This window comes from Asparagus officinalis, chromosome 7, assembly GCF_001876935.1.
Source record: "Asparagus officinalis chromosome 7, Aspof.V1, whole genome shotgun sequence".
Lineage (NCBI taxonomy): Eukaryota > Viridiplantae > Streptophyta > Magnoliopsida > Asparagales > Asparagaceae > Asparagus > Asparagus officinalis.
In genome coordinates, this window is record NC_033800.1 from 93,476,802 (window position 1) to 93,488,066 (window position 11,265).

Below are 11,265 nucleotides of genomic sequence, written 5' to 3' on the forward strand. Positions count from 1 at the left end.
TTCATTTGTTCATTGATGGTATATTTATTTTTCTTGGGTTTTTGGGCTTGGAATTTTGGACATTTTCTTGATATTTTGGGCTTTAATGCTTCATTAAATATTGAAAGAAATTATTTGGCTTCATGGGCTTCATTCTTTTGCTTTTGGCTTTGGGCTTTGGTGTTAAATCAAGGGGCCTTTGTTGAGAGATGAGAGTTTGATATTTATTCTTCATTAACCTGTAATTAAAGATAAAAATAATTATTAGTGGTATATTTATTCATATCAAATAGATAATGAGGGTATAAAATTATAATAAAATATGATTATCAAATACCCCCACACCTAAACTTTTGCTAGTCCTCTAGCAAAGAAAATAAAATGAAATAAAACCTAACTCACTTTTGCAAGAATCACGGTTGTATTTAGCGCATACAACAAGCCTTTAAACCCCTAGGTTATCTAGTGGACGAGTTGTAGTCTCGTGAGGGTTTGCAATGAATATACCCATAAAATTCGGTCAACTTGCCAAATTAAAGAAGTTAGTAAATAACTAAATTTACTTGATAATTGAAGCTAGTTATTACTCAAGAAATAAAATATTTTCCAAGACCATATATACAAATATAACTATATATATAAAACAATTATTAGTATTTTTATTTTTATTAATTTTTTCTTTTTTTAACTCTCTTTCTTCCTTGGTGATTTTTTTCTACTTTAACGGGCTTTCTAAGCGACCATTTAACGAGTTTTGGGTCAATAGATCCCAACCCAATTGGGCTTAGGTCATTAAGTATAGAAATACTCCTTGGGCTTAATTACTCGGTCAACTTAGGCTTTATAAGATAGAATCACCTTGAATTTAAGAGTTTTTTTTTGGGCTCATTTTTCGCACTCTTCTTTTGTAAATATTTTTTTTAATGTATATGTATATATATTCTGAAAACTATGTAAGTCAAGACACTTTGAAAAATTATTTTTTACTCTAAGCTAAGCATGCATACATTCCATTATTTTAAATAAAAATCTAAGTTAAGGCTTAAGTGAAGTATACTACTTTGAAAATTATTTCTTAAGAAATTTATTTAGAGTTATCATAAAACGTAAACTTGAGTAAATAACGAACTAGAGATTTTTAAAATTTATCAAATAAATCAATTATTACATAACTCTATCAATTTGGCAAGTGACGATATTTTTATAATTTTTTTTAAGGAAAAGGAAAAAAATGACAAAAATACAAAATGTAAAATAAAGAGAAAAAAATAACTAATTCTCACCCCCACACCTAAATTTTGCATTGTCCTCAATGCAAACTCTATGATGCACAAAGTAAAGCAGATAAGAAGTGAAGTACTTACATTTGATCACCTGATAAAAATCTACAATTACCTTTGGTCTGAGGAGGATGAAATCAAAAATTTATTCTTCTTTTTTTTTTATTCTTTTCTTTTTTTTCTTTTTTTTCAACTGAATAAGAAACTCTCGAACGAGAGAAGAATAAATTCTTTTTATTATTCTGAAATAAACAAAACAAATAATGTAGAATGAAGTGTTCAACACGAAGAGCTCGTATTCTACATTGAATCCTACCTTATTATTAAAAATTCTACCCCAGATTTTAAATAAATTCAGAATAATATAATCAATAATGTGAAATTCTAAGCATTTCGGGGTGTTCAGTAATTCTTGCAACAAAGTAAGGTAGGCATTATTGGTGTCATGCATTTTATATTTCTTAATGAACTCAGACTTCTGTACTGTGAAGTTTTTTTTCTAACAACCAATTCTTCTGTAGGGTTCTGAAAATTTAGTTGTTGATTATTCTCCAAGAATCTAAGTTCATCAAGAAAGAGTTCTTCAAAATTTAATCCAAAGCAACAAATGTTTAACACAGTTTCATTATTCTCAAGGACCTGATCTGCTTCTTCTAAAAACTCTAACTCTTCATCAAAAATTTCCTCAAAACTTAAATCAGACTCTTCTTCTTCTTCTTCTTCTTCTTCTTCTTCTTCTGATCTTTTCTGAATGTAATTTATTTCTAGAGGCTAATTGTTTGGCTGGTCCCCTGGATTAAAAATATTGAGATCAGCAGTCGAATTCCCAAAGGACAACTTCATTTGACCAGTTCTACAGTTGATGAGAGCATTAGAAGTGGCTAAGAAAGGTCGTCCTAAGATGACAGGTGTCTGTCCTTTGGGATTGGAAACATGCTGTGTTTCTAAGACTACAAAATCTACTGGAAAAATAAAATCTCCAACCTTAATCAGAACATCCTCTAACTCACCCATAGGGACCTTAACAGATCTATCAGCCAACTGTAAGGTGTATTTGGTTGGGTTCAGTACACCTAGACCCAATTGCTGGTAGACTGAATATGGAAGCAAATTGACACTGGCCCCTAAGTCTAAAAGCGCTTTATCAATGTGAGTATTACCAATGATACATGAAATGATGGGGGAACCTGGATCTTTACGTTTCAAAGGTATGGGATTTGATAGCATTTCACTGATATTGGCGGCTAAAAAGACTTTCTTTGGAACATTTATTCTCCTCTTCTTAATGCATAAATCTTTTAAAAATTTAGCATAAGATGAAATTTGTTCAATTACATCTAAGAGAGGAATATTGACCTTAACCTGTTTGAATGTTTCTAGGATCTTCTCCTCTTGAAGGGAGTGTTTCCTAAGGGGGGTTATTCATTGGAGTAATTTGGGGTAAATTGGGTTAAATTGTTCCAATGGGGTAATTTTACCCAATGAGATAATTTGAGTGGGATAAAGTGGGGTAAAATGGGATAATGGGATAATTTGAGTAGGACAATTGTTATGACATCTATTTATAATATTATATTTATAGCTCAATTAAGTTCAAGTTTAACTTGATATAACATCAAATGACTAAGTTTAACTTGAAAAGATGAATTAGTATTCAAGAATTCATCAAAATACTGTGTAAACTAAAAGTAGAAGACTACATTACCACAAATAGAACTCGCTGAGAATAGCACAATATTTATTCTTAAACTTCGAATTATTCACCAAAATTATACAATCATATACCCAGATACCCGTATACATCTCCTTAAAATATTCATCTGAAATTAAGGTGTTCCTATCACCAAATATTTGGGCCCTTCAAAGAACAGCGCAATGAATTACACAGCCTGAAATCAGTAACAACTGGTGCACGAAAACTACATCAAAATATCTCTTTGATAAAAGAGTTTTTGATGTTCCAAGAAAAGTTGTACTATAAATCAGTTCGGCCTACAGATTAACAACACATCAAGAACGCTGAAACGGGCCTTTAAATCTCCAATATGGTTCTAATCTGATCTGGTGAATGCCTCACCAGTGACTTTGGATCAGGGTAATGATTCTGAGGATCGGTGATTACTCCTTAGAGAAGCTCGTATGCTCCTGAAAGAGCCCTAGAAACACGAGCGGATGCTTCATCACGCAATTTAGGCACTTGCAACTGTTCAAACTCTGGTAAGGAGCCTTCATTTCCGGTGACAAGCCCAAAAAAGGTTCTTAAGCATTCTGACATAACTTGCGGAGACATATCTTCAACCTCCGCTAAAGGCCCATGCTCATCATTCAAAGTCTGAACGTAGCATATCTTGCTCAATAGACCGCATCTCAGGAGTATGGCATCTATTTCTTTTTCTACAAGGATATTGGTGTGTGTCTCGATGATAGAGGAAAGGTGGTTCACATATTTTGCAGTGACCTCGTGTCCTATTAATGGTTGCTGAATAGCTGACAAGCAGTTGACGAGGTAGATTTTGGATGTGGTTTCAGCTATCTGCAAGTAGGTAAAAGAAAATAGATATCATAACTTGAGGCAACGAACTGAACAACAACAAAATTTCTTATAATGAATAGATGTAACATCCATAAATAATCTGTGCTAAATGACTGAATGACTTAACTCTAAGCGGGGAAATGAGTTGTTAGCCAAGTTAAACAACAATATTTAGTTTTAGTTTCATCATTTTGCTCCTGCTATTAACAAAAGCGTTGCACAGAATTATTAAAAACTTTTAAGCATATCCTCTTGAAAATTGGAAACCGAGTACAATCAATAATGAATCTCCAAACATGGATTCATCTACTAGCATGTAGAATATACTTATTGTCTGTAAATAGTTTTATGACTAATTAAACATAATAACTCTCTTTTTGCTCTCAGTTATCTAAACTCCATTGATTTGTTGAAAATTAGTGCCATGGTGCATTCCAGATAACGAAAAGGTTGCATGTCATTCATCTGCTAGGATAGATATCCAATAATGAATCTCCAAACATTGTAGCATTTATTCTGCTACGATAGATATCCAATAATGAATCTCCAAACATATAAATTGAAAACTAAAGTCAAGACAGATAGGCAGAAGGGAATTGTGGTTATTTGCTGTTATGTCCTAATCATATACTACCTTATAGTGACAAATTCCCAAACATACATACATATTAGAAGTGTTAATGACAAACTAAACCAAAGATATTATTAAAAATTTAACTCACTACAGTCTCTTGGATTATTATATCACAGGATTATCCTGAGTTAAGTTAACCCTGGAATAAAACAAGCTCCCAACCTCCAGCTATCATTCTCAAATAACTTGTTGCTAACCAATTATTGAAACAAAAGGTCTATTTTAGTCATAATTAGGATCACTTAGTCTTTGAAAGAATCCAAAATCTTGTGTGCAAATTGATATATTCCAATTTAAATTTCCAGGTGAAATTCAAAGCACAAATTGATATACCCCGATTCAAATTGCCAGGCCAGGTGAAATTCAAAGCAAGTAGGAAAAGCTATATAACAGAAATTTATTCACTGCATAATCATAACCACATCAACTGTGCCTGTACTTGAAATCAAGTAAACCAAATAAATCATAAACTCTATGTGAAGCCCTAACCCTAATCTGGATGAAGAAGAGGATCTTACTTGAATTGGCCATGGAAATCTCGTTCACTTCATTAGGATCGAGCCAAACTTTGCCCTTTCCACACTTGAGGATGCTCGAGGCGAGCCTCTTCTGGAGCTTCAGTGAAACCATCGTCCCCTTCTCTCAATCGTTCTCTTGCTTCTGCTCTTCCACTGAGAGCTTGTGAGATGCGGCGTTTGTTAGGGTTTCAAGCTTGTGAGAGCGGGTGTTCGAGCTCGAGAATGACGTTGTCAGGATCGGCGAATGGCGGTGGACGATCTAGAGACAGCGCCGCACGATCTCGAGGCGGAGAGAGGAGGCGGAGGAGGCGGCCGACGAGCTCGAGAACGGCGCCGCACGAGCTCGAGGCGGAGAGAGGAGGTCGGATCTTGGGTATTTTCGTCGGCTCCAATTGGGGGAATTTGGTTCCAGCAAACGTTTTGGGGTAAAATTTTGGGGTGGGGCTGCCAATTGCTTTTGTAGGTGGGATAATTTGGGGGAAAGTGGTGTATTTGTCACATATTTACCTCAACAAACCAATAACACCACATAGATTACCCCAGTTCCAATTACCCTAATGAATAACACCAAAGATTGTTGTTCCAAAAATTACCCCGCTAAGCCTGAGTCTATCTGGAAAAGGAGCAACTGGTCTAAACCTATCAAAAGCAGACTCAGGTTCCGGTTTAGGTTCTTGGTCATCTGAGGAGGGTGATTGTTGAATAGATTCATCAGAAGGAGAAGGAGAAGGAATTTGTACTAGATCAAAAGTTTGACTTGGGGGAGTTCTCACTTGGTTATTGACATGTCTACCTGACCGAAGTGAATGGATTGCATTCACTTGAGCTTCATAGGATGAACTGCATCCTGTGTCCTTAGGGTTGATCACAGGTTGACTCAGAAATTTTCCTTTCTCTCTTTCACTCACGGCACTAGCTAGTTGACCAAGTTAGGATTCTAATCTAGCTATAGCTTGAGTGTTGGAATTGAGCATTTGTCCGGTTGATTGCAAAAAGAAATTCAGAGTGCTGGATGTTTGAGTCAACATATTCGTGGTTTGAGTGGAGGTCTTAATTATGGTTTCCAAACCCCTTTCCAAGACATTGAGACGTTTATCCTGATATGGATTGTGAGGAGTCTGAATTACAGTTTGATGAAGAGGAGACTGATTTTGATACGGCAGATTGGGTTATTGAAATTGTGGATTGAAAGGAACTGTGTTTCCCCTAGGAAATTGTTGGGTTGAAGCGGGAGTGAAGTTTTGAGTTCCGGGAGAATTTCCTTGATTCCATGCAAAGTTAGGATGATTTCTTCAACCTGGATTGTAGGTTGGAGAAAATGGATCATTTCTAGGGCACTGAAATGCAGGGTTCATCTGTCCTAATGGCTGATTATTTCCTAGGAGAGGGCATTCCTCTGAAACGTGGGTAGGAGACTGACAATTATGACATCCTTGGGCAGAAACATGATTGATTTGAGCTGGAGCTCGTTCCTTAACTTCTAAAGCTTCTAACCTCCACAGAATCGTTGCCATCTTCGCTTCAGAAGCAATGTTTGACTCCAAGGAAGGACTACTAGACTTAGAATTAAGGACTGATGAAACCCTGTCATCACAGTGTTTCCACTGCATTATTTTCTCGGATAAACTCTCTAGAAATTCCCAAGCTTCATCTGCATTTTTCCTTATAAAAACTCCCTGACACATCGATTCTAAAGATATTTTTGAAGAATAGTCCAATCATTCATATATGACTTGGCACAATCGCCATTTTTTTAGACCATGATGAAGACATTAGATTAAAAGATCTTTGAATCGGTCGAAATATTTCCAGAATGGTTCTCCCGGGATAATTTTAAACTTTTGAATGTTGTTCCTTAGCTTTATCGTTTTGTGAATAGGAAAAAAATTCTTTAAAAAAACGGTGACAAATTCATCCCAAGTTGAGATGGAATTTGTCGGTAAGCTGTACAGCCATTTTTTAGCTTTATCCTTAAGAGCAAATGGAATAAATCTAAGCTTAATCGCATCTTCGGTTAATTCTCTCATTTTAATCATAATACATACTTCCTCAAATTCCGAAATAAAAATATATGCATCTTCGGTTTCATTTCCAAGGAATTTGGGAAGCATGTTTATGTAATGCGGTCTAAGCTTAAAATTTTCTCTATTTGCTTCGGGGAGCCTTATGCAAGATGGAATTGTATTTCTGGTGGGGTAACACATATCCTGAGAACGGGTTGATTTGCCATTTCTTGGATTGGTTCAACACAGATTAAACGATAAAAATTATCCCTAACCCAAGTTTGCATACACAAAAACAACTTCTTTTTATTTTTATTTTTAAAGAAAGAAAGAAAATTAGTTTTTTTATGAGAAGAAAAATCCTAACTAAAACAAATCAAAGCAATCACTTTTCAATCACTTTAATTCTAGGGTTAGCCTAACTCAACTAGACCAGCTCCTAACCAAAAACTCCTACAGTAAAAAGATTAAAGTTTTACCCAGGTAGTTAGCCAGGTAAGGATAGTACTAGAGGGTGATCAAAGATCAATTAAGTACCTCTTTCCTTGCGAAGTGCTTTACGTAACCCCTAAACCTTGCCTTAGACACCAACTAATCTGAGAAAACTTAAACCGGTTCACTTCAGGATTTCTTGTTCCTTATTGAGCTCGAGTCCTTAGGGCCAACGTCTAATGAGTTTTATTAGGCTTGGGTAGTGTAGTGAGGAATTAGTGATTTTTGGGCTAAGGAAATGGTGATGAAATCCCTCACCTTATCTTGATTATGGGGTTTTGCCCTTAAAAATATTTTTTAAGTGTGTGTCAAATCAAGATGCTCAAATCACTTGGTGAATTCCTACTAACAATATAAAATGCAACCCTATAATTTAAAAGCAACTAAAAAGGATGGAAAAGAAAAAATCTTTTTTTTTAATTAGGGTTAACAATCAAACAAATGAGAAGGGGGAAATTATTTGAATTTATTATATTGTTAGTAAATATCAAAGTGAAAGATGGATTTTATTATGGTCAACAAAAATAAAATCTTTTTTTTTAAACACTAATTGTCTCTAATTGTGAAGCTAACTAAAAAGGATGGAATTGAAAATGCTAGAAAGAAGATTTACCCGAAAGCAAATTTTTAAATACTAGTTCTCCAATCCGCGATCTTCAAGCTCCAAGCGTTTCCTTCACAATAAACACACAAGTTAAAGAACCAAAATAATTAAAACCTACTTAAGCACCCTCCCCGGTAACGGCGCCAAAAACTTAATGTAGCATAAACATGTACCAAAAATGTTGCAAGTGCACAACCGTGTCAAGTTATATAGTATAAAGATATCGATCCCATGAGAAAGGTATTTTGTAGGAGAAAATATAAAATTGGTTCTTATGTCGTGTGTGTGACAATTAGGAGTGATGAGTGAATGTGATTGTAAAGAGATTGAGAGAGTGAAAATGATGTGTAAATAGGCACAAAATGTAAGTGAGAGTGGATGTGACAAAGAATGAATGTGATCAATAAGGCAAGAAGGAAAAATCAAGAAACAAATAAAAATCAAGAATGAAAATAAATAAAATTCAAGAATAAAATAAAATGCAAGAAATTAAAGATGATAGATTCAATTATAGATATGGGTAATCTAAAATTGAACCCACTTCTTAGAAAATGGTGATTCCCTAGAGGGTTCTAGCCTAAAGGCGAATCAAACAAAATAAAAATAAACAAAAAGAAAAACTAAACCCAAGAGGGTTCTAGACTCAAGGTGATTTGTGCAAGAAATTAAAATCTAACTACAAAATAAATTACAAAATCTAAACTACAAAATAAATTACAAGAATTAAATACAAGAAAATAAATCTAATCTATAAGCATGAAATAAATCTAAGGCAAGAGGGTTCTAGCCTCTTGGCTATTTAATAAGAAAATAAAATCTAACTATAAGCATGCAAATAAATCTAAACTAATAAGCAATAAAAGAGAAATAAGAAAAACAAACCTTCAAATTAATCTACATCTTCATCTTCATCTTCATCATCCAACAAAGAGAAGAAGAGAAAAATTTAAAGTGGTGAAAAAAATCCAACAAAGAGAAGAAGAGAAAAATTTAAAGTGGTGAAAAAAATTATTATTATTAATTATAACAAAAGTTACAATTTTAGAAGGCCTTCTCAATTAAGAGTAGCCCTTCTCTCTAAATAGAGTTACAAAAATTTTCACACCCTCAACCCCTCACTCTCTACCCCTATTTATAGTAAACAACAATGAATGAGAGCCCTTGGTGTTAGGTCTCATGTTATGAGCCTACATCTTCTAATCTTGTTTTGATGATTATAAATAATTCCTAATATTGTTTGTCTAGTATTTATGTTTCTTATTAGGTATTCTAGACAAACAATGTGTTGGAGGTTGGATGGAATATGCGCTACAACGATGATATCCAATGGAGGTTGGCGGAATAGTGGAGTGAAGCCTTCCAATTCAAAGTTAAAGATCAAGTTCAAGCTTCATCCGCATGTGTACCAAGTTGAGCTACAATGAAGATCCAATTCAAAGTTAAAGATCAAGTTCAAGCTTCATCCGCATGTGTACCAAGTTGAGCTACAATGAAGATCCAGATCAAGCTTGGGTATATAGTTTATAATGTTCGTAGTTTAGGTTTTATATAATGTGTGTTAATTCTATAAGCTCAAATATACACACACATATATATTTGTGATTTTCGTAAATATAGGTGTTTTTATGAAAAATATGTTTTGGACTATATATACATCATAAACATCTTTTATTATGTCCATACAAATATTTTACAAAGTTTCAAAACTTGGTTTATGTCAAAACATCAAAATTCAAGTATCTCATGTTTACATGTTTTGGACATTTTTGTAATATGACAAGTTTTCACAAATGATAAGTGAAATTCCAAAAATTCCTTTTGTAACATGTTCATCAACATGTTTATAAATATTTTCCAAAGTTTTATATTTTTTTTGGAATTTATTTGTTATTTTTAAAGGCACTTTAAAAATCAGATTTTCAGCATGAATAGTATCTGTGCATGTTTATAAGTCGACTTATAACCCTGACAAGTCGACTTATGAACTCCTCTAGAAAGTGCATTTTCTCCTCTGCTAAGTCGACTTATAAAGCAAGACAAGTCGACTTATAGTAAGTCGACTTATACAAGTCGACTTATGAAGTGTTGCACAGTTACGTATTTTCGACCAGTTTACAAAATAACTTATTTCTCTCAAATGGGAATTGATATTTAAGAAATTCCTTCTCTAACATGTTCATATACATGTTTAGAAACTTCCCACAAAATTTTATAATTTTTGGAGTTGATTTACTGTGTCAAATTGATTTTAGAAAATCGGGTGTTTCAGCAGTTTTTAGAATCTGAAATATCTGTGTTCAAATATTTATTTCTCACAAATGAGAAGTTATATTTCATAAATTCTTTTTTTTAAATATTTATTTACATGTTTAGAAACATCCCTCAAAATTTCATAATGTTTAGAGTTGATTTACTCTTTTTAAATGATTTTAAAAAACCAGATACGCAAAATTTCAGACTCTGCCGAAAACCTGTATTATCTGTTAAGTCGACTTGAAGTCGAAAAACCAGATACGCAAAATTTCAGACTCTGCCGAAAACCTGTATTATCTGTTAAGTCGACTTGAAGTCGACTTATAGGCTGAAAATTTGGCTGTAACGCGAAAACCTGTATTATCTGTTAAGTCGACTTGAAGTCGACTTATAGGCTGAAAATTTGGCTGTAACGGCCAGTTATAAGTCGAATTATCACTGTAGCAAGTCGACTTATGACTGCATAACGACTAGTTTTCCAGATTCCTTGTTTTTCGGGTTTTTTGTCCTTTTGCTGGCTTTTTCTTATGTTTTGGGGTCTCCTATAAATACCCCCTTATACCCAGCTCTATTTTATCTAAGAAGAGTTTTAAACAAAATTTAAAGGAGATTAAAAGTTTTTTTAGTTTGGGGTTTGTGTTTACAAAGGAGGAAGCTCACGTTGTCAATTGAGGAATTCATCCTCAATCTTCTTCATCCTCTCTTTGTGTTTATAGAGAAGTTTTCCTAACTCTATTCTCTAGCAATTCGTTTTTATTTTCATATTATCATTTATTGCTAGTTTGTTAATTGAGTTAGATTTTATTTATACTCATTTTATCACACACATCCTATTTGAGCTTGTAGCATTTCATACATCATATAGTGGGTTGTGGGATTGTGATTTGTGAGATTGAGCTTACATTGCGTTCTCATCTATTGTAGAGAACGATTTATTTGTATTGAGCTTTAATTGTGAGGATTCACTTT

At 33.8% G+C, this 11,265-nt stretch overlaps 1 long non-coding RNA gene across 1 annotated transcript; it reads right to left on the reverse strand.

The window, feature by feature from the left end:
- On the reverse strand, positions 2,977-5,386 carry LOC109850393. Its single transcript, XR_002249416.1, has 2 exons — positions 4,945-5,386; positions 2,977-3,792 (listed from the first exon to the last, which is right to left on the reverse strand). It is a non-coding gene; the product is annotated as an uncharacterized LOC109850393 (long non-coding RNA).